Consider the following 23,650-nt stretch of genomic DNA (forward strand, 5'->3'; position numbering starts at 1 on the left):
AACTTTATATGCCCCAATATAGGGGAATGCCAGGGCCAAAAGAATGGGAATGGGTGGGTAGGGAAGTGGGGGGCGCTATGGGGGACTTTTGGGATAACATTGGAAATGTAATTGAGGAAAATATGTAATAAAAAATATTAAAAATTAAAAAAAAAAGATACTGACACAATAATAATGTTCGGGGAGGAACCAGCCACTGTCTGATTAGCTAACCACCGACTCCAGGAGATGGAACCCATGCTTGACAATGCTAACATGACCAAGAATCTGAACCCAGCTACTATTGTGCTAAAGGGACATAGCAATGAAATGGCTTCTGATGACATACTGTTATACCCATGGATCAATGTCTTGCTCAACCTGCAACAAAGAAGCAGGTTCTTTTTGTAGATAGTGGGAATAAACACTGACACCTGCACCTGGATAATGGGAGAAAATAGAAAGTGTTGAAGCACTAAGTCCTAAAATGGGATGCCTTCAGCAAGCCCTTCCTTCCAGGCTGGGAGATCTATGTGGAGGAGGAGACGGGTGCTACTTCAATCATCCTGTTTCCTCGAAGACAAGGTGGGAGAGCAGACTAGAGCATCCTCACAGTTGGAAGAGCTGGAGTATGAGTTTCAAAAGCCTGACTCAATCCACAGTCTCTGCTTTATTCTTTTTGAGACAGGATCTTTCTGTGTAGCTCCAACTAGCCTATGTTGAACAGGTTGGCCTTGAACTGACAGAGATGCCTCCTGGGTGCTGGAATCAAAGCTATGCACCACCACAAACCAGATTTCTGTCTGTGCTTTTAATGTCTGCCCTCTGGCAGATGGGAAGGGAAATGGTCAATTTCCCATTTACTCCTGAAATGGAACCTTATTGTCCCCTCCCCACATTTATTTCCTCATTCCCTCAGGAAGGATTCCTATGACAGGACATTGGCTAGTTATCTAAATGCTGGAGAGCAGGGATTTGGTGAAGGTGAGCACCAAGCCAGAGCCCACAGAGGGTGAGGAGCCACCATCAGCATCTTCTCCCAACTCTGAGTCTATGCCCAGGGCTCACAAAGCCCAACTCCCGCAGAAAACAGCCCTATAGAAAACTCCGTGCTAGTAAACCATGCCAGTATCATCCGAGAATTCATCACCTCAACTAGAAACAAGCACTCCCTCCTGTTTTCCCCAACGCTTTCATTATCACATACTCTTACTAGGGTGACCTCACTCTGATTCTATATTCAATTCTAGATACGTAGAAAATTTCCAGTGCCAACAGACATAACAAAAGCCTTTTAGGTACTATTACCAGGGAAGCCAGAAAGGTTAAGTATTTCAATAGCTGCATGACGTCACTCTCCTGGTCTGTTCATTCTCCATCCACAGATGTAGTCAGTGTTTATTCAGCATTCCTACAGCCTATCAGGCTCTGTTGTAACTGGGGGTAAGCAATGACCAAAGTAGACAATGTTCCTCTGCCCAATGACATAAATGCAGGTACTGACAAGTGTCAGAGGCTGATTCATGTTATTAAAGGGAATAAAATAAGGAAGACCGAAAACTATGAAATGGCCAAAGGGAAAAGGTCCTATTTCATTGTTCTGAGTTGTACCCCAGCCTAATATATGGGAGAAGAAGGCCTTATTAATGATCTTTGGCTCTGGAATGACCTTAGGACAGGCAGAGGCCATGCTGACACTAAGGTGTTTTAAGAGTGGGACTCAAATGTATTCTCTTTCATGTCTCTCTGTACTGGAAATTTTGTCCAGGGAAGGACAAACCATAATCCTCTGTCTAGAAAGCCAGATCAGGAACTTCCAGAAATGATCTTTCCCCTTGGATGAGGGAAGAAAAAACCAAGTATTTATGTTCTAATTAGTTTCATCTCCATGTGCAAATTAGTAAGGTTTGAGTTCTTTATTAAGTAGCTCTACTTGGGGGCTCATAGTATGCCTTTGAGAGTATCGGTAGCCTCTTTCCTATTTTCACTCCCAAGAGGACCATCAACTTACTCTCTCTTCTTAACTGAAGTATACAAGTTCACAGACCTTGAGAGTGAACACCATACTAGAGAACAAGGCCAAATGTGACATGTGGCTTTCCAAAACAACTGAGCTACAATTATATGGTTAACATGCGTTGAACATGTACATACACACAAATACTCACATTCTCACACACACTCACATTCACACACATATACACACACACATACACTCACACTTGTGTATGCACACATGTATACCAAACACACACACACACACACACACACACACACACACACACAGCAGGAACAGCTATAAATTAGCCACTACGCACACTAATAGGCAAAGGCCTCATTTCATAGTTCTATTATTTTCTACTTATTGTTTCTAGTTATTTCTTTAATCTCACAATGCTTTATGTAAACTGTTGTTACTATTGATGATGATCCCCATTTTATAGATGGGAATGCTAAGGTTCTGAGACGTTGCTAGCCTCCAATTGCACACAACTAACAAGAAGCAAAGTGAGAGTTCTAATTCGGACACTTGCAGGTTCAGTGCCTCCAACATTCCTTCCACTGGATCTTCTGGCCTTTGACCCCTTGTGTTTCTTAATGGGAAGGAGAATGTACAGAAACATTCCTGGAGACTTCAATACGAACATGTGACTTCATGTTAGAAATGCCTTCCTCATGAGCCTCTCTATGCATTTATCACCCACTATGTAGCTCTTTTTAGAATAGGTCTAGGGGGCCTTTATGCTTTGACACTAACCCTCTATGCGCACTGACTCCACTCCAGTCTGAAGTGATGAGATTGCAGGTAGGAAGATGTATCCTGAGGCTTCTTGATGTCATAAGTAGTTTTTGTTAACAAAAGCATCTGCTAAGGACTTGTCATTGTCACTGCCAACAGTCTGGTTTGTCGACTCCATGTCTAGACAATGTTGACCCTTAGGTTGCGTATAATGTAGAGTCACAGGATTGCAGAAAAAAGGGGGGAGGGTTTCAACATGAAGAACTTCTTCACTTATTCCCCTACATGCACGTAAAGCTTGTTCAGAAATAAAGCATAGAAGAGCTGACAGTTGGATTTAAACAACCTTCGTTCACTCAAGACGTCACGTTTTGCTTTTGAATTGATCTTCAAGTCAAGACAAATTCTAATTGGGCTTCACCTTTCTCAGATATCTGTGATTCATGTGTCTTTGTGTCCTAAAAGATTTGCTGGTGGTGGCTGGGCCCACTGCTAAGCAGCTGCTTGGACTCACGGATGTGGCTCGCTAGCAGTTCGCTGACTCCAGGTGCCGCCGCTGCAGACCCACCCACTGCCTTACACCCAGTTCAGCCATGAACTCAGATTTCTCACATTATAACTTCACGATGCCTAATATTGAATTCCAGAATCTGCCTCTCGACATGTGTATGTGTATGTGTATGTGTATGTGTATGTGTATGTGTATGTGTATGTGTATGTGTATGTGTATGTGTATGTGTATGTGTATGTGTATATGTAGTGGGTTTTGGCACTGCTGTGTTTGTCTTCGGCCTTAGTTTACTCTTCTGTTGCTACATGACTAGACTGAGACACCAAGCACACAAAGAATTTTATGCCTACAGATTATATTAAAAGAAAAAGTCAAAGAACTTAATTTACAGGGGCAGAGAATATTGTATAGCTCGCTGTAAGGATCAGACTGTTGCTGGGCACATCAGCATGGAGCCAGGAGGAACACAAGCAGACTCCGTTTTGGCTGCTCTCTGCCCGGGGCATCCACTGTCACTTCCTTTGCCTCATGAAGAACTCTTGAGCCAGGCAAGCTGAGACACTAGGCATCTGGATCTTGTGACAACCAAAGCACCCTGATATCATCCTATGCCTAAAGGAGTGGATGAACCTGCAGGTTTGGTTTCAGCAGTTAACTGAGCATCTCCTGTGTCTCCCAGGTACCTCCACATCAAGCATAAGGGAAGATAAGCACAGGTGTTAGAGACCAGAACTGTGAATGGGGCTTTGATGCCACCCCAGAAGCTGTTGCACAGACTTGACTGCCTGTTGTTGTCACATGTCCTCTTGCCATCCCGAGTCAAGTGAAGCCAGTTGTTCTATCAGCTGAAGTACAACTGGCTGCCAGTATTTGGTGAGGAAGCCCCTACAAGGCTTTCTGGGTTCTGTTCTTTTAATAAGGCCATCTTGGAACCTGAAGACTTTGGGAACAGCAGCTGCAGAACCCCTGCCACACGTGCCAGTTCACACTTGCTGTCAAACCTTCCAAGTTGAAGCCATTGGAAACCCTTGGAAAGGCCTGGTCAGGAGCCATCCCACTTCTGCTTGGCCTCCTAGTCATCAGTAACACCCAGCAGAAGCTTAACCCTGAACCTCCATGGTCCCTGTGTAACCCAGGGGCCAGAGGACTGCTCAAGTACACCACAAGTGTAGTGTGATTCCATTACAGCTGCTGGTCTCAGCCCACTGATGAAGGAGTCTCTCTGGGCCCCTCAGATGGCTCCAAAGAAGTCATCTTAGCAAAGCCAGTCCTCACCCACCAGGACGGCCAGGACAGACACTTTGGCTTCTCTCCTCCTCTCCTCTGCTCTTTTTCTGCATAAGAAAAAATGTCTTCCTGCATTTTTAAACATTGATCCCAAATCAGCTCCCTGCGATTCCGAAGCCAGTGAGCCACTTGGAGTTGTAGTCTGCAGAAGCTCCTGCATACCTGGCTGGCTGTTGGTGTGCACCTCAGTTCTGTGGACTTGAGACCCCTAACTGAAGGGGTTTTGATAGGGAAAATGCATGCTGCTCTTTGGCTCTTTCTGTCCAACTTTTCTAGAGATAACTGCCTCTGGTAGGCTTTGTGAACAGTGTAAAGTTGCTGAGTAAAGCACAGACTATTATTCTTACACAGCTTGCTCCCTCTTCCCTTGTCACAACAGTGCCACTGCAATGCCTCGTCCACTGCTATGCTCCATCCCACAGGTGTGAGGACATTTTTTCAGGGATAGAGGGCTTTGCTACACTGTTCTTGGATTCTACCTAATCTTAGAATGAGAGGGGGCCTGCCTTTGCCTCCAGTAGCTGGGATCAGTTGAGGAAGAAAATTCTTATTTGTCTAAAAAGTGCTGTGGAAGCCAAGTTGTAGCAGTATACACCTGTATAGTCCCAGCTGAGGCAGGCAGGGTCACAGGTTTGAGAACAGGCAGGGCTTCATAGTGATATCTCTTACAAAATGGGGCAGCAGGGGTGGGAATTGGGGCTCTTGCAGAGTCCATTTGGAAAATTACAAATCCAGTTGGAAAGAATAAGCTGTTCCCAGTGTGCTCTGTTTGTGACAGGCCAGCTGGATTCCTATGCAGGGCAAGGGGGTGTGAAACTTTTCTATGGGAGCCTTATCCTGATTAACCCCAATAATTCATACCTATGTCCCTCTGTTTGTAGTATCAGAGTCAAATGCCCACACTCGGTTTACAGTGAAATGCTTTCAAGTGACTAATGCCACAAGTGGGCTTCTCCTGGCTTAATTTTGTTATAGGCTAGCATCGAGCATTTCATATTGCATAACTGGATACATTAAGGAAATCCCCCCTTCAAGATGTCTATATGATCAATACTATAAATTATTGCCACTCAGCTCTTGGGGAATCTTGGCCTTTAGCTTAGCTGTAGCTTTTCCTGTCCATGGACTGGACTACTCAAAAGCCAGCATCACCAAAGCCCTGTATTTTTAGAGGCAAAATTGTTTATCAGACTTCCAGATAGATTGAGGTGGTTGGTGTGCAACCTGAAGAGTCAGGGGCATTGGAATAATCCTGGATGCTTTGCTCTGCTCGACCTGAATGAGGTCCCCTAACCTTTTCTGCTCAGCCACTGGTAATGTGATTTCTTCCCAAAAGGCATTGCTTGGGCTGGAAGCTGCAGCTGCAAAGTGTGTTTCTCGTCTCCCTTCTTGGCCACTGCTCCCACTTCTGGCACCTGCCAGCCACAGCAACCCAGTATTTGCTCCTGATGTCTGTCTGGGTCCCCCACCGGTGCTTCCTAGGTACCTGCAGCATCACTTGAGTCATACTCATACTCCGTCAGGCCCAAACTTACACTGAGACCAGTCTTTCCACATCATTTCCTGAGCTTCTGGTGACCTTTTTGTGTGGATGTGTGAGGGTTTGGGTCTACTTGTTAAGTGCCTTAAGTAGCTAGAGGATTGCGTGTCACTTGTGGCCTGTAGGGTTAGAAATGGAACAAAACCTATCTACCCTACCTGGGTCACTGCAACATACAAAAAATTTTATATCTGCAGCTTTTCTTTGCCAGGTGTAATTTAATTTGGTCTCTTCCTGATCATTTAAGATTCTTTTAACATGAACTGGACTAACCTAACCAGGAAGTAGAACAAAACAGCCAGGTAGGGACGGGTAGCCTCTGGGTGAGATCTGTGCTGAGGAACAAGGGGCCTCCCACCATTGCCAAAATCTGTTCTTGACAAGACTTGACAAAAAGGCTCTTTCCCACAGCTCCATTCCACAGCATGCTATCTCTAACCTGGAATGGTCACGCTAACCTGTGCTGAAAAGCTCCAGCCCCTTACCTTCTGGGAATCTGAGATATCTATAGAAGCTCCTGAGCGCTCTAGGCAGAAGTGCTTGGACTAGTTTGAATTGGCCATTTGTGCTTTTCTTCAGGTCAACTTCTCAAACCCTCCTTTCCTTAGCCACCACCTAGGAACTGTAGCAAGGTAGCTAGATGATCTGCCAGTCCAGCCTGGTAGGCTCAGGCACGAGGGAGCAGCAGCTACTGATAGCACATACCTTCCTGGTCACAAACTCAGAACTTATGAACTATGGGACTTCCCCTGGCTCCACCATAGTCTCTCTTTGAGACTGGGTCTGTGTACTCTGGGTTACCCTGAAACTGTATAGACCAGGCTGGCCTCAAAATCAGAAATTGAGGGCCTTCTCCCTCTGCTGCAATTAAAGGCAGACCACCATGCCTAGCCTCCACATTGAATCTTGACTTGCTCAGTCTTCCTTGAGTCTTTGAATAGGTAATCCTCACAAAATTTACACATCACAATAGTTGCCTTATCCACCCCATATCCCTAATAAAACATCACAGCTGCTTTCCCTACCTTTTCCAGGTTGACAAAAGCTTCCTCCTGCCCTAAGCAGTCTCTCTAGGTGCCTGGACCAGCTGCCACCTCCCTCCCTCTCCATTTTAGTTGGTGCATGTATTAAGGTAGAGGTCTCTCCTAAGTCCCCAGGGCTAACAGTCCTTAAGTGTCTGCAAATAAGACATAGAAGCAAATACTCCCTACAGAATTCTCCCAGCCAACTTTCATTTTTGCCCTCTCCCCTTCTAAGGTAAAAGTTAAAGCTGTCCCCTAAAGCAGCCAGTGAGGGAGAAAGCAGACCTGCACCTTGCCCTCCAGCATCTACCACCCAAGGTCCTCCCCACTCACCTGCTTCCCTGCAGCCCAAGCAGGAGCCAGTGGGTAAAGTATGCCCATGATCACCCAAGATGAACTTTGACAAGTGCAGACCCACCCCTTTGGCACTTCATGAAATCTCTAGCCTGGTTAATCTTCCCCTGCAGCTGTTAAGAACCTCCTGAGGGGCTGGGGAGATGGTTCAGTGGCTGAGAGAGCTGGCTGTTCTTCCAACGATCCAGGTTCAGTTCATAGACCCCACCTCGTGACTTGCAGCTTCAATCTGTAACTTCCATTCCAGATCTGGCATCCGAGTGTACCAGGTTCAAACATGTACATGCAAGCAAACACTCGTACACACAAAAATAAATTTTCATTTTTAAAAAATTGCTTAAAATGGGACCATCAAAGTATTTAACTTCATCTTAGAGGTAGGGATCTAAAAATGCCAGATAAAGGTTTTTTCTAAATATGATTAATAGGACTGGGTTCACTAAGTAAGTTGAACACCTGTCAGTTTTCAGGTTCAGCTTCAGAACCCAACTTGGTTCAAGATGCTTTTATTCCAGTTAGATTAGCATGTATGCAAATTCTTAGTTCCTTTGTTCACAGGATCAGGGAAAGCTACCCCTGCTGTTTCAAAGACAGGATGGAGCTCAGAGCATAACCTCACCAGCATTAGGAACTTGTGTGGTTGAACCCTCAGTGCTATCCATGCCTCTCCTTCTAGGCTGTGGCAGAGAATGTGACAGCATGGAGCCATTGCCTCTGTCTGCTGACCAGTCATGTCCAGGAAGGTGGAGGGGTGACACTTCAGTCTTGTCATCTAGCCCTACGGGGCTTATTGACTAGATATAACTCCCTCAAAGAGGGTATATGAAATGCTGAGCCTCAGGTTTCATAGACATGTTTGTACACTAAGAATTCTGCAGCAGAATATTTTTAAACATTGGTTTTTGTAAGCTATATCTTTGTATATTTAATTGCTATCTTAAAACTTTAATGCATCTCTTGCTAATCACTTGTTTAAAAATAAAACATGCACGTAATCGACCCAAACACGTGTAAATAAAGCACAAATTTTGAGAAAAAAATAAAAAGATTTGCTGTTGTTGCTGCTGCTGTTGTTATTGTTGCTCTTGTTGTTGCTGCTGCTGCTCTTGTTCTTGTTACTGCTATTGTTACTGCTATTGTTGTTGCTGCTGCTGTTGTTATTGTTGCTCTTGTTGTTGCTGCTGCTGCTCTTGTTCTTGTTACTGCTATTGTTACTGCTATTGTTGTTGCTGCTGCTGTTGTTATTGTTGCTCTTGTTGTTGCTGCTGCTGCTCTTGTTCTTGTTACTGCTATTGTTACTGCTATTGTTGTTGCTGCTGCTGTTGTTAAGGAGCTCTGATTCCTTTAAGTCTTCATTCCAACCTCTCAACTCCTACAACTCCCAGTAACCTGCAGCCAAGCCCTCTGAATTCTCCACTCTGTTTGACATTTTAGCATCTTCTCTGAGCTCCAAACCAGCTTCTTACAGTTTTCCTCCTCTGTATCAAATCCAAGAGATCCTCCTCATGAGGGTCCTCTCCCAGTGTTGGTAATGCTCATAAATGCTATGACCCTCTGCCCATCTGCACTAGCCAGAAAACCAACTCTACACCCCATGGTGCTTCATCTTCAGTGTCAATCTGACTAGATTCAGAATGGCCTAGGAGAGATAGCCACCTGCTGGGCTATCTGTGAGGTTGCTTCTGGAGAAACTTAAGTGAAGAAAAGAGGCCCCACCTTGGAGGTTGGTAGTACTGTCCTATATATAGGCTGGAGTCTCAGACAGAAAACCAAGTGAACAGAGAGAGAGGCAGGTGAGCACCAGCATTTTGCACTCTCTGCTTCCTGACTAGAGACAATGTGACCAGCCATAATGTGCTCCTACCTCCCCACCACACACACACACACACACACACACACACACACTCTTCACTGTGATACTGGACTGTTTACTCCTAAACTGCAAGCCAAACTATTTCCTTCCTTAAATTGTTCCTGGCAAGGTATTTTTGTCACCACAATAAAAAAAAAAATTACTCCACATCAAGCATTCATCAAGATTTTGTATCTCAAGTGTCCTGTGAGCATGTGATTTCCTTCACTCACACAAGAGCTAATCGTTATTTCCTAGCTTCTGTGAGACTCCACCGACATCTCTACATACCTGTCTACCGCACAGCACACAGGGAGAACTTTCAAAGCATGTATCAGATCATGTCAGTTTTCTGTACAGGCTTTCCTACATCCTTGGCAGCCCAGCCTTCAAAGCCCTGCACAACTAGCTTCTTGCCTTTTCTGTCAAATAAACAGTCATGAATATGCAGCTCTCACCAAGTGAGTAATCAAGAAGTAACAGGGAACCGTAGCAGCAAAGGAGAGTTCCGAGGCTGCCTTCAAACTTGCCTTGGATGAGGTCTGTTTGCTACCTGGGCTGGATTCTCCTCTCCACTTCCCATCCAATCCTCTACAAAGACCTAACTTTAAAATTCAATCTCCACAATGCCTCTGGGAGCTCAGCAGGCATTTGTAGTACACTCTCTCTTCTCCATAGTCAAGAGTCTATGAACACAGCTGTTCTCTCAACGGTGCTAACTCTTATTCCTGTCTCCATCACTACACAGCAAGTTCTTCAAGATCATGACACTACCTACCCCGAGAACATCCTCAGTCAAATGTGACCAATCTTATGAACTGGAAAATAAATTTAAAGAGTTTCTATGACACCTGTTAAAGGGACAGTCTGAAAACTGCACTGGCCATTAAAGTTAACCAGGGCTTTTGTTTAATGCTGGCTGGCCTGTGGAGGAATTGAACATCTGCATTTCAAACACATTCACTGGGGATACTGTTACAGCCAGCCTAGGGACCAGCACTCTTAGAAGAGATAAGCTCTGAAACTCAACTCACAGAATGTTAGTTGAGAACTATTATGTGTAGATTAAGGGGGGGGGATTAAATAAATAAAACAGATCTGCTTTGGATCTTGTCTCACACATATGTCTGACATCTTGACAGCGCCCAGCTTCCTAAAGTGCCAGAGAAAAACAACCATTGCTGTAACCTCTCTCCTGCTGGAGACCCACTACCAGCTCTCCAGGTCCTCTGGGAAGCCCTCCTGAAATTGATTCCCAAGCACCTGCTTGCAGAAGCTCAGGGTCTCCCTCTGTCTCCCAGCTGCCAGTGGCTCACATGTGTTCCTCCATCACCAATAACATGGGAATAAGACCCCACCCAGCCTGCCAAGTGTCAGTGTCGCAGGACAGCCCAGTGTCTCCTTCATCCTCCCTGTTCAAGGACAGCATCCCCAGCTGTCAGAAGCCATCAGTGGCCTTGGTCACAGGCTGGGCCGGCATGTGTCTGTGGGGTTAGCTTCCACCCTCTGTGTTCTGACAGCAGCCTGCAAGGGCTCACAGAGCTGACTGAAGAGCAATTCCAGTTTTAATGAAAAAAATACTCCTACCCTCAGGATTCTGAGCTGCTACCAGGGATTTGCAAGTTGTTCTAAGGCTGTTTTTAAGACAAGCCCGTGGTATTTACATAGATATATGGGCCTCTTTAAAGTACTGTGGGGTTCTTATGAAAGGTATGTATAAAAGTTCTTGTTTTACTAGAAGGATTATATAAAAGATGTTAAAACATATTTCGACCAAGAAGTGGTATAGATGGTCACCAAATATAATGTATCCATTGTAAAGAAATCCCCACAAGAGACCTCTATAATCCTAACGTGATTGAGTTATGCTGGACCCAAAACCCAGTGAAAGTTTTCCAAACGGTAAAATATTAAATACACTCTTTTCTAAAATATTTACCAGTTAAGCACTCAAGTCCTGTAACTGGCTGACCTTTTCACAGTAGTTTTTCTTCTACTTTTCCAAAAGCAGCCAAACAGGGATTTTTTTTTCTTTGACTGCTTTGTTTTGCCTTTTGTCGACAGGGTGGGGACTGGGGGGGACTGGATTTATTTTAAGCATAGGACTGCCCCCTCCGCCTATGCAATAACATCATAATGGCAGAATAATCACTGTAAACAATGCCCTAGGGATTGAGTTGGCTACAATGTGGGCTCAGGGAGCCAGCTCCCCTGCTTTTCTTAACTACATCACTGCATTCCTGTCTGTGTGAGGATAAGAAGAGGCTGCCTTCAGAGCAGGTTGATGGAAAGCGCTAATTGTTGACACATTAGCTAATTGTTATGATTAGCCCCTGGGGTTCCTTTCCTTTTCTTTCCGTTTTTTTCCCCCCTAGAAGTCAAGATCTTGGCTGTGAAGTATGAAGATGCATCAAGACAACAATGCTATACAATATTCAAACAACTGAGAGGCTGATCTTTGAGGGCACTCAATCCCTAGACTGTCATGCCTTAGGAACAAGCGACCCTCACAGGGGGGAAATATGCATCCCAACTGCCACATCCACCCAATACTTCAGACAGAAGTGGTCCGGGTTATCACTAATGATCTGTTTTTACAAACCCACTGTGTCCTTGGAAAATTGAAGCAACTCCAAAGCAAACATACCATGTACAAACCATCACAGTCTACTAACAATGGAAGCAGCTTAGAGTCTGGGATAAGGCGAATCTGTGAAGTTCCCCATATGGATGGTTCTGTTTTCTAGGATTTCATAGGTTATTTAAAATTGGGGTCATTCTCCACCATGGCTCAGGTCCAGAAAACAACTTGGGCAGAGGAAATAGTTCAGTGGATACACTACTTGCTGCACAATTTGAGAACTAAAGCTCATATTTCTAGAACCCAAGTAAAATGGGACAGGAAGCCTATAATCCCAGTACCTGAGAAGCAGAGACAGGAGATCCCAAGACAAGCTGACTGGACATACCAGAGAGTGCTAGGCTCAAACAGAAACCTTGCCTCAGTAATCAAGTAGGAAGACCCTGACATCAACCTCTGTTCTCCATTCTCGTTCTCTCTCTCTCTCTCTCTCTCTCTCTCTCTCTCTCTCTCTCTCTCTCTCTTTCACACACACACACACACACACACACACACACTTGCAAACACATGTGCATGTACACATGAAAACTAAAACAGAGAGAAAGCAACTACTGATGAAATAATTCTAAAATTGGCATGTGGCAAGGAAATCAAATAAGGATAGAAAGGAGCAAGCAATCTAATTAAAAGCTCAATTCTTACAATCAAACTAAAAGTTTCAATTCTTGGCCTCAGCCACTGAATGAATTATCAAGCTGTGCTTTGCCTGGTTTACTTGTAAATAATGCAAGCCAATGTTTACTGTTTGTTGTAGGAATATTCTAATTATATATAAAATATATAACTATATATGACAACTGAATTCCAAAGTAATTCCAGGCAAATATGAAAATTAAAGCAACATTCAACTATGGTACAGTGTTTGCGTCTAGGTTAACACACAGACACGATCTTCTTAAACAATTCTTGCACTCAATGTGATTGCATCTTACATTCATCCATTAGCAAGGAGCTCTTCATTCTCTTTCTACATGTGCCTACAATTCCAGCATGGAGACCACAGAGCAGGAGGAGCCAAGGGGCTTGCTGGCCAACTGGCAAGGTAGAGAGCAATAAAGAAGAAACCCAACATTGACCTGTGGTACACAGAGAGAGAGAGAGAGAGATATGCATGAACACATATGTGTACACACATGCAAGGCAGTGCCCATGATTTCTTGCATCCATGTTAGTCAGTGCTGAGTACGGTCGGTGCAACAGAAACAAAGCACTGCCACTTCCTCACAATTTAAATTCTGAAAATTAAAGGGTCATTTTATTTATTTCTAACTTTTTAATCTCTTGTTATTAGCAGGCAGGATACATGTGCCATCATATATATTTGAAGGTCAGAGGACAACTTTGTGTAGTCAGTTCCCTCCTTCCTCTTCTGTGTGACTTCCAGGGATTGAACTCAGTACCCAGTACAAGCAACTGCCATACCCATTGACCCATCCTGTCTAGTCAATCCGACAGGCTCTTCTAAAGGCTTCATTATCCCCTTTGTAGAAAGGAATCGACCTCTAGGAATGTCTTCCTGGTTTCTTCCTTAAGTCAGGCAGATAATAAAATCACTGGAGAACTATACTATAGTCCTAAGAGAGGGGATAATATGGAAGTGTACCTTAGCAAGCATGTAACATGAGAAGTGAGGTCCCATTGGTGTTGCTGGGATGCTGTCTCCAGCCTGAGCACAGGCTTCAACATGCCAAGCAAGGAATGGGGGAGAGGGAGAAGCTACTGATGAGCTGTTTTATGTGAGTATGATGGTGCTTCTTCATACTACAGCATGCTATTCTCACAGTACTGAAAGAAGTAGATGTTATTATTTCCATTGTACAAATCCAGTCCCTGGGGCTTTAATAACATGGGCCCTCCATAAAGAGGCTATAAAGAAATAAAGCTGACACCTGCCTAGTTACAACTTCCCCCTTCCACCTGGAAAGGTAGCCTAAAAGGGCTCAGAAGAAACCCAGAAAACTAGTCATGGTTGTTTGTGTTTAGGTGACCAAACAGCACTAAGGAAAGATAGCTTCATCATAAGCAGAGAAGAAAGAAAAAGCCTTCCTGAGATTAAGCATGATTAGAACACAATTTAAATCCACTGAAACTTATCCTGATATCAAAAGACAGGCTCAGTATACACAGTTCCAAAAGCTTTGAAACCCTAGTCATAGAGCAGCAGGTGTGGACTTGGCTAACTTCCCCAATGCCACAGCCGGCCTTGGATTGTCTTCAAGCCCTCTATTCATCTGCCTGAAGCTCCGCTCATCGGAGAAGGGGAACATGGAAAAGATATGCTCTATTATCAAGGTCAAGTAACGTCTAAAAGTTCAAACAAGGATCTAATAGTTGCATCATGGGTTTCCTGAAATGGTTTTCTTGATCATCAATAGCCCCTCTCTCCTTCCTTGATCCTCATAGATTTATTTATCAGTCAGCCATCTGGACCACCAGGGCACTGTCCTAAAGAGGATTTGATCATTGTGTAAAAAATACTAGGCAAAGTGGCATTCATATATAATCTTATCACAGGAAGATAGAGAGTTCATGACAGCCTTGGATACACAGAGATCCTCTACCCCTAGAGAGCTTGCAGCTAAGGGGCACATGAATCTATTAGTGTAGCCCTCATCCCTCTGACAACAAGCCTGTCTGGGAAGATCTGTAAGTGATGAGGCCAAGAGAAAAGAAAGGGGTTGGGCTGGATTGAGAGCAGTTTCAAAGCATAAGAAAGAATTTGAGTAAGGCATGCCTCAGGATGAGAGAGAACAACAAATACTGAAGGGGCCATGGAGACAGTACAGTTTAGATAGTAAAAGACAAGGAGACACACACATTCATAATTATCTCCACTGCCTCTTGGCCAACACATGCCATTCACCATTCATGTTCTCTGCTCAAGGCACTTCCACCCTGACAAGCTCTCAAGAGAATCCCCAGCAGGTGGCCATTACAGGCTTATTTTGCTTTCTATAAATAACATCTGCCTCCTCCCCACAACTGGTTTACATGTGGGATAAAGAAGCTTTTGCCCCAACATCAAAATGTCCTTGTCACCCATTTCAATGAAAAAGTGAAGTCAAGGCTTCAGGGATGAACCTCATTCTCTGTAGAGGCTGTGAGATCTCCAGTGAAGGAGGGGCAGAACCCAGACATAGCAACACACATAGAATCCCTGGCAAGACTCCATGTCTGCCTTGGGAGGTGCCTCCTTCTGTGCTCACGAAGTTACCTTACAGTAGTTCCAGTAGGTGATAACAAAATAAAATCTTTGGTAGTTTTCTCACCAGAGATCCGTGGGATAGTGAAGATCCCCATATAGTGTGTGTCAGAAAAGGTCAGAGCCACTCCACATCAGATGGGAACTATGGGTATCAGTTTCCCCCAGATTACTGACACTGAAGAGATGTAGTTTTCAAAAATGAGATTAGATGACTTTCTTGTGAAATTATACCTGAGCTAGAAAGAAGGACTGGCCACTGATAGGCACACGACCCAGTGACAGTTGGTCTCAAGTGGATCACCCACTGGTGAGGGTATCTCCTGATCCTTTGAGTCTTGACCACCTCACCATGCTCCATCGCTTCTGCCCTCCTAATGCTAGAACATCTGGATCCCTGTTGAGAGGCTGCCCCAAAATTCCAGTAGTGACAAAGGAAGAGTAACAGAAAAGGAAAAATAAATATCCATATGCCATCATTAAAAAAAAAAATCAACTCTTTTAATCCCAGCACTCGGGAGGCAGAGGCAGGCAGATTTCTGAGTTCAAAGCCAGCCTGGTCTACAAAGTGAGTTCCAGGACAGCCAGGGCTACACAGAGAAACCCTGTCTCAAAACAACAACAACAACAACAACTCTGAAATGCCAAGTGTTTCTCTCACTCCCAAAGAAATGAAGCCTGTATCTCTTTTATCTTTGGGTCCAAAGTATTCATGGATCGAAGACAAAGGTCTCAGAATGTCTAGAATCAATTACCAATCTTCAGTATGAACTTTCGGTTCAAATGATTCCTTAATTTCAACTAAACAAGATCAAATGAATCCTTGAATATTATACTTTAAATATAAATGATGTCATGAGCTATTTCATACGAAAAACAGATTGACAGTAACTCTAAATGTTACACAGAGAGTTCCTGTGGGAGTCCATAGTCCCAACTCCTGTGGACACAGCCCTCCCTCCCAAAACTTGCTCACACGGGTACACGGCAGCTTTATCTACAATAGTGACACACTCAAAACAACCGTAATATCCCACACCAGATGAACAGATAAGATGTGACCCTAATATATCTATGCAATGGAAAATTATTCAGCCATTAAAAGGAATAAGGCTGATACGGTGGTGCATGCTTACAATGCAGGTACTAAGCCGGTAGATGAAGAAGGATGGGGCTCATGCCAGCCACCAGTGTTGTGGAGGAGAGAGAGACAGAGGCAATGGGAAGAGACTGCTAATGGGTACGAGGGTCCTGCAGGGAGAAAAACATACTCTAGAGTCAGACAGTGGAAACAGTTACACATCTTTACTAAAAGGAAACTACTGCATCAAATAATTAAATGGGTGACTTTTGTGGTATATCAATATGTCTCAACAAAAAAATGGAGAAGCCTCTAAGAGAAGACTTTAGGATTTGTGCTTGGTTCTTCTTGTGTAAGGGGAATATGATAGCCTATTTTTCCCTTGTATATTCCTAAATGAATACTTTTTTTTCAGACTCTCACAAAAGAAAGCAGCAAGTCCTTGAACCCCTTGGTTTATTATTGAGACGGCAGTAATGAGTAATAACTGAACCGTATTGACCATTTACTCTGTTCAGAATTTGAGAGCTTTCTGTTCACTGCCTCCTGACAGGATTAAAAATGTGAAAACTCTCCTTACATTTGTTTTGTAGAGAAGGACACACTGCCCACCAAAGGTGTAGCCAAGAGGCTCTGAGCATAGGCAGCCTGCCCAGACTTTTCTCTTTCTCGTTCTTACGTGAGCACTCAAAAGATGCTGGATGAGCGAAGAGGAGACTCTGGGGTGGCATAAATGGTGGTGTTAGCCACTCACCAGGTCATCTCCACTTTTTCCAGGCTCACCTAGCTTACCTCTGCTAGTTCTGCCCTCGTGTTAATAAAATAACTCAGCCTGGATAGCTTAACTAACAGAAAGTTATTTTCTCTAACTCTGAAATCCCAAATGAAGATGCCAGCAGGTTGATTTCTCCTAAAGCCTTACTCAGTTCCTCAAAAATGGACAACTTCTCCCTCTGTGCTCAGATCCTGTGCACCTAAGCCTTAACAATAGAATGTACTAATCTATCAAACACAGCAAGGACTTAATTTAAATGCCTCAGTTTACCTTAGTTTCCGCTTTACAGGTCCTATCTCCAAACACAGCTACACCCCGAGGTAGTCAGGGGTGAGGCCTTCAACATACAAATTTGGGAGGGCCACAACGTGATCTAGCTGCACTTATATTTAGTTAGAAAAAAAAAGTCATACAGCTACATCTAATGGAACAAAGTAGAAGAGATGTGAGCCCCTTCCTGTTCTGATTCATAAACACCTCTGCACATGACTTCCTATGTTGATTCCCTATCTGCTAACAAGGTATGATTGTGGATCTGCGTAGGAGCCACAGGGAAGATGGTAATACCATGAGAGCCTGAACCTCTGACGAGGGTGAAGCAGAGCTTCCTCCCACACCACTGAGTGGGGCCTGCATTAGACGACATGTGTGAGAAAAAAAAAGTACAATCAAGATGTGTTTGTCATAACACGCAGGAGGAACTGCATTCAGATTGTAGAACCCACATAAAAGTTAGATACAGTGGCACATACAGGTAATTCCAGCACTGGTGGGGTAGAGGCAGGAAGATCCTAGGAAATCACTGACAAGCTAAACTATTTGGTAAGCACTAGACCAACAAGGACCAAAGTGGGCAGCACCCGAGGCACAACAGCCAAGGTTGCCATCTGGCCTACACATACGCACGCAACTAGGGATTTCCACTGTTCCTAAATCAACTTTCCGAACCTGGCTGAAATCTAGCTCATACTAAGTCTCCAACTGCTGCTGTGGTTCATATGTCAAAAACAGCAGGGCAGGGCATCAAGGAGTTTGCTGCTGGTCAGGCCAAACCTGAGCTGCAGAATTCCCTGGACCAGGAATAACAGGCAAGGTGAAGAAGGTAATGAGCGAGGTAGCATTCTTCAGTGTGGTGATCCCAAGAGACATGGGGAACCAAAAATAAACCCTGGTTGGGCTGCAGCCGTCCTTGAGCAAGTATGCAAAGTCACTGACTAATAGCCAGCTAATCTAAATGTCAATCTCATGAGGTACTGATGCAGGTCGCCACACTTCTAAACAAGTTTACCAGAAGAACTCTGATGACGTTGTATCGTTTATATTAATGGTGTGTATTTGACCAATTCCGAGGTGCCTCCCCCCTCACCCGGAGACGAAGAGATGAGACACAGCCTCTCCTTCTCTACCTCTCTGCTCATTCATTTAGCGCTATTAATATTTAATATTCTTGAGGCACAATAACAAAGGCTAGGGATGTGTGACTGGAAAACCTTCATCTTTTTCCTCAAATGTTTCACTATTTTGGATTGGGGAATGAGCTGAGAAGGAAAGAACCAATGAAAATGTGGCAGATCTTGCACTGGAATTTTGGCACAGCATTTTAGAAGAAGGTAATAGTTGGCCCTTTAGCAGCAGAAAATAATGGCAAAATCAAAACTACAAGGAGGCCCACAAGTAAGTGCCCACTGGCTAGACCCCATCTATACTTTGTTCTATTAGGAAAAAAAAGACATGTATTTCTATCCCAATGGAAATGCAACAATGTCAAATAACTGCAATTTAGACTCCAAAACACAAGGCAAAGTCCACTGTGAGAGTCACAAGAGGAACCCTGGCCCTCTTACTGCCCTCCTCCTCTTGTCTCTAAACTAGCAAAGGATCCTCCAGCTTCCGGGGCATCTTCTGTTGTCTGGTTATTTCAGGTAAATCAATTCTCAAGTTTCTCACTAAAGTAAATCCCTTAGTTTGGCCTCATGTCCAGGATAGCTGACTCTGAACTCCTTAAACCTACCCTGTTCCTATCAGAATATAGGGTATGGAAGCCATCCATCACTTAGTCCAACTATACAGCCAATGTCTGCACCCTGATTGACTGACATTTTAATTTCAAGAGTACCTAAATGACCTCTGAAAACAGTGAGCTTTTAAAAAAACAAGATAAAAAGAAGCTGAATCATGAGTTGTAACAGAATAAGTCTTACACACAGCTTCCTCCGGTTTATATTTTAACTTGATTTGCTTACAGCAAGCATCTTTTGTAACTGGAGAAATAGGATTATAGGTGTCATTGTTTTTCATCAGTGAAGTGGCAAATTCTTTAAACTCCTTTCATGGGCGTGGCCAAGCCCCAGGTGGAGAATACCATGGAAAATAGCCCTTTCCTTCTCTTCTTCCCTCAGATGGCAAATGAAGGCTTCCAGTACTTATTCCTGCGACTGGGACATGTACCCTGTGAGAACAGAGCTGAAACCAGCACAGTGATTTCATATAACTCAGCTGAATCATTTTATTTCCTCTCAAGGCTGATTCGGGGCTCCCAGCCAGTAGACGCAGGTGTTGGAAGTGACGTTTCAAATAAGACCCTTCACTGTACTACATGTGGACTGGGAAAGGTCCCCGAATGGATGACCTTGTTCGAGGTGAGTGAATGGTGAAGCAGAGTTTCTATAATGAAATAACTTAAGAAGACCAACAGAATCTCCTTAAGTCACAAGAACAACATCAGTAAAAAGGGACCATGGCAGGGATGTTCCAAAATGGCCCCAGTCATCCCCGCCTCCTGGTAACCTTGGTTCAGTCACAGAATGTTCTAGACTCTTCTAACAAGGACAACATAAAGGAGTGGCAACATGGATTCAGCAGCAAAGACATAAAGGGCTCACGTCTATAACGTCGTCCTCTGGAAGAAGCTACTTGCCTTGTCCAGGGGCCAATGGAGACCATCCCTGGGCAGCATGGAACTGGGGGCTCCTGTCAGACTCCTCCACTGAGGCGGACCCGTAGTGGGTATCTGTCGCGAATTGTCGTGAATCCTTCTGGGGCCATGTGTTCCTTACAGTATCCCTTGTCTTCAGAACACCACAGTATTGGAACCTATGACTTTGAGAGGCCGAAGGCCAGGAATACCCTGCCATGCGCACTGCCCACAGACACTAGACAGTGACAAACATTCCTTACTCTAAGCTGCTAAATATTGGGAGAATTCACTATAGGTGCAAAAGAGAATTCTGCCCAAATCTGCACAATTCACTCTCCATTGATTGTATCAGGTTGAAGACTGGCAAGCCCCTGCGTGTGTTCAGTGACTAAGGGTCTGCACTGCGTGCCATGTAGGCACAGTGATAACATCAAGGATTGTTAGGGGCAATAAGGGACTTGCCCTTCTGAAATCCCTTCTTTCCTTTCCCTTAAGAGCCAACCAGTTTCACTATCAAATACAACCAAACCAAAGCAATTTTTAAAGCCACTAAGGAACACTGAAGCTCGTCACTGAACTTTAATCACAACTGAAAGAAAATCACTGTATGAACTCTAGGCCCCCTTCCCTGACCTCCAACACCACAGGTCCACCCAAGGTAGATAAGCAGGTTGGTTGGTTTTGAGACGTGGACATCTTACATTGCCCAGTCTGGCCTTGAAATCATGATCCTCCTGCCTCAACTTCACCAAGGCTGAGTATGTACCACACCTGGTCATGCCCCTAAGTAAAAGAAACATTTTATTTACCCTCTTAAATCAGTGTTCTAACAAAGGAGACTCATCAACAGTTTAAGTATCTATCAAATATATGCCTTAAAGAGATAGGCGACCTGAAGCTGTCAATCAAAGCAGAACATTGATCATGGGAAACAGGTGATATTTCATCACCAGAGTCAAGTATACTGTCCCTCCTATCATGGACTTTCACACACTTAATCCCAAGTGGTACCTTCTATACAAATAAGAAGTCATTTGCATATCAGTAACCAACTGCACACAGGTAAACTCTCAATTACTTTGTTGAATATCAACCAGGTTCTTTACAAAAGCAAAAGGCAAGAATCTTTGGCTTTTCTTCAACCCTCTCAGTTGAGCCAAATAATTCTATTTTCCCACCATTACCACCATCGGGAAGCTTCCAACAACCAAACTGTGTCTGACACAAAGATATTAACTGTGGAAGCTTTTAACTAGACAAATGTAAAAACAAAACGACAGCCTCAAGGCTCGGTTCTTGTATAATGAAGTTATATGCTAATAAAGTCATACAACTTATACAAATCATACTTGGTCATACATGTATATATTTTTCAGTAACAAAATTTCTTTAAAAGGTTTTTAAAAAACAATCCATACCTTTGTTGACTCTGCCTGTGCCATTTGCAATTTAACATCAGAAAATAATCACTCCACATGGCTCGCTCTCTGTGATTCACCACGGTGAATGATTCTGCCACTCACAGCAAATCAGAGAGTGGCTTGGAATGGCTTGGTTTCCTGCTCCAATAAACTATGACTAGGCATTCAGCAGATTTTTCTTTTGTTTCTTATTATTTTGCAGAGTCAAGGAAAAATGAGGAAAATAAAAGAAATCACTGAATGGGCCGCTGCTTTCAAAACTCCTTCAGACTTGCTCGTTTTTGTAAAACCTGCTATAATTCACCTCTACCCTGGAGGTTTTCTGCTGTATTTTCCACGTTGTTGTGGACCCTGAACACCAGACCCCCATCCTCTTTCCAATCTGAGTGAATACCTTACCTTTTCATATAGAAGTCCTGAATGCCCACTGCCCAGGTGGATGTGTAAGATAAAACTACAGCATTTCACTGGCCTTGTGTTCTGGAAATAATGGGCACAAATCTCCTTCGTTGCAGGAATTTTGTGTAATTAAGTCTATCCAGCAAGAATCTCAGCGCCCACTCAGGCATCCTGGGTCCCAGCCCAGAAAGCTGACTTACACGAAATAGCAATGAGGCCCTTTAACACTGTTCAACTTACTTCTTTGATTAATGATTTTTTTCAGTGATATACTTTTCCTAATTCTGGAGTGTGAAGTCATTGGCTACTAAGAATGGCTCCCACAATCCTCTTTGCTTTCCTACACTCCTCCTTAGCACTCTAGAAATGACCTGGAAGAAGCCCTTGATTCATATCAACAACAACAAAATTTTTTTCAAATTTATCAGTTCTTTAACTCTTGGGAGAAAAGGCATCTGAGTCCCTCACCAACCCTAAACTTCCAAGGAAAAAATGAGAGATTATTTTGTTCTCATCATTTCTCAAGCCAGAATAGAGAATGGTTGGCATCTTCCAATCCTGTGTATTCTCAGGACATCTATACATGCTTGGGCACACACATATACATAGACACATATAAAAATACATACATATACACACATACAAGTGTGTGCATGCACAGCTCCAAAACTAACACTGGCAGCATTCCACCGATAAGGATAAATTCAGACATGGTATTGTCTAGGCCACAACTACCTGGAGAACATTTTTTTTTCATAGAAATAATGTTAAGAATAAGGAAGATTTAAAATAAACTTGGCTTACATACCATCTTATTCCAGCTTTCATAGCTGGCTTCTTTATTAGATGAAAATAGTAACAGCCCAGTAGGTTCCACAGTCTTGAAAACAAACATTAGATATTAAAGCCTATGAGCACATGTAAAACTGTGTATATGTTTACCATACTCGTTTATAAGTAAGATTTTTTTTTACTGTGATATGAACTCAGCAATTACAGCTGGACTAGGAAAGCAATGGCAAATGAAGACATTCTAATAAACACCTGCTTGAAGTTCCACTGACACACCTTTACTTGTGGATGAAAATATTATATTGCTACTTCTGTACAGCAATTAATAATTCATAGAACACTTTTATATATGTCATTTTGGGTAATGCCCACCAAAGTCCTCTTTTCCTCTTATAGACTTATAGACTAAGAATGTTAAAAAGCCTAAGTGGTCCAGACAGATCTCCCAAATAGACTAGGAAGTGAGACTTGACAGCAGGGCTCCCTGCTGAGATATACCATATGCCCATATCTCAGATCTCTAAAGTGGGTTCATATATGCCAGTCGGGAAACCACATCACCACTTACAATACTACTTCTAAGAGAAAATGTCTTCTGAATTACAGTTAACGTTGGACTATAACTAGATCCTAAGTTCAGGACTACATGGATTACATGTTTGTTCTTTCATACAAGAGAATATAAACTTCCCTAATGTCAAAAGGTAAATCCTATAAACATAAAAGTAATCTAAGGGGTGCTAAGTACCGTGTTCTCTAAGACTGCCCACTGATATGCAATATAGTACATTTCCCTTTACTTGTGCACAGAGTCTCATGATCTGAATTAATGGGCCACTTTCCTTTATCAGTGTATAAAATATCAACAAAACGTCATTTGTTGAAAACTACAATGAGACTCCATCTCTTCTCCATAAGAATTACTCTTTAAAATGGTATGGAATTTTTAGGAGTAAAGCTCTTATATGCTGTTAATAGACAGGTAAGTTAATATAATCTATATGTAACAGTATGACGGCCCCTCCAAACATCAAAACTACAGCTACCATGCCACTTACCTCTCCCTTCCTCTGTGTGTGTGTGTGTGTGTGTGTGTGTGAGAGAGAGAGAGAGAGAGAGAGAGAGAGAGAGAGAGAG

The 23,650-nt window shown here is 43.3% G+C and overlaps 1 protein-coding gene across 2 annotated transcripts in view; it reads right to left on the reverse strand.

The window, feature by feature from the left end:
- Mecom (MDS1 and EVI1 complex locus) overlaps nt 1-23,650 on the reverse strand; it is a 555,241-nt gene that overhangs the window by 424,719 nt on the left and 106,872 nt on the right. The window lies entirely within an intron of this gene.

The sequence above is a fragment of the Mus caroli genome, chromosome 3, assembly GCF_900094665.2.
Source record: "Mus caroli chromosome 3, CAROLI_EIJ_v1.1, whole genome shotgun sequence".
NCBI lineage: Eukaryota > Metazoa > Chordata > Mammalia > Rodentia > Muridae > Mus > Mus caroli.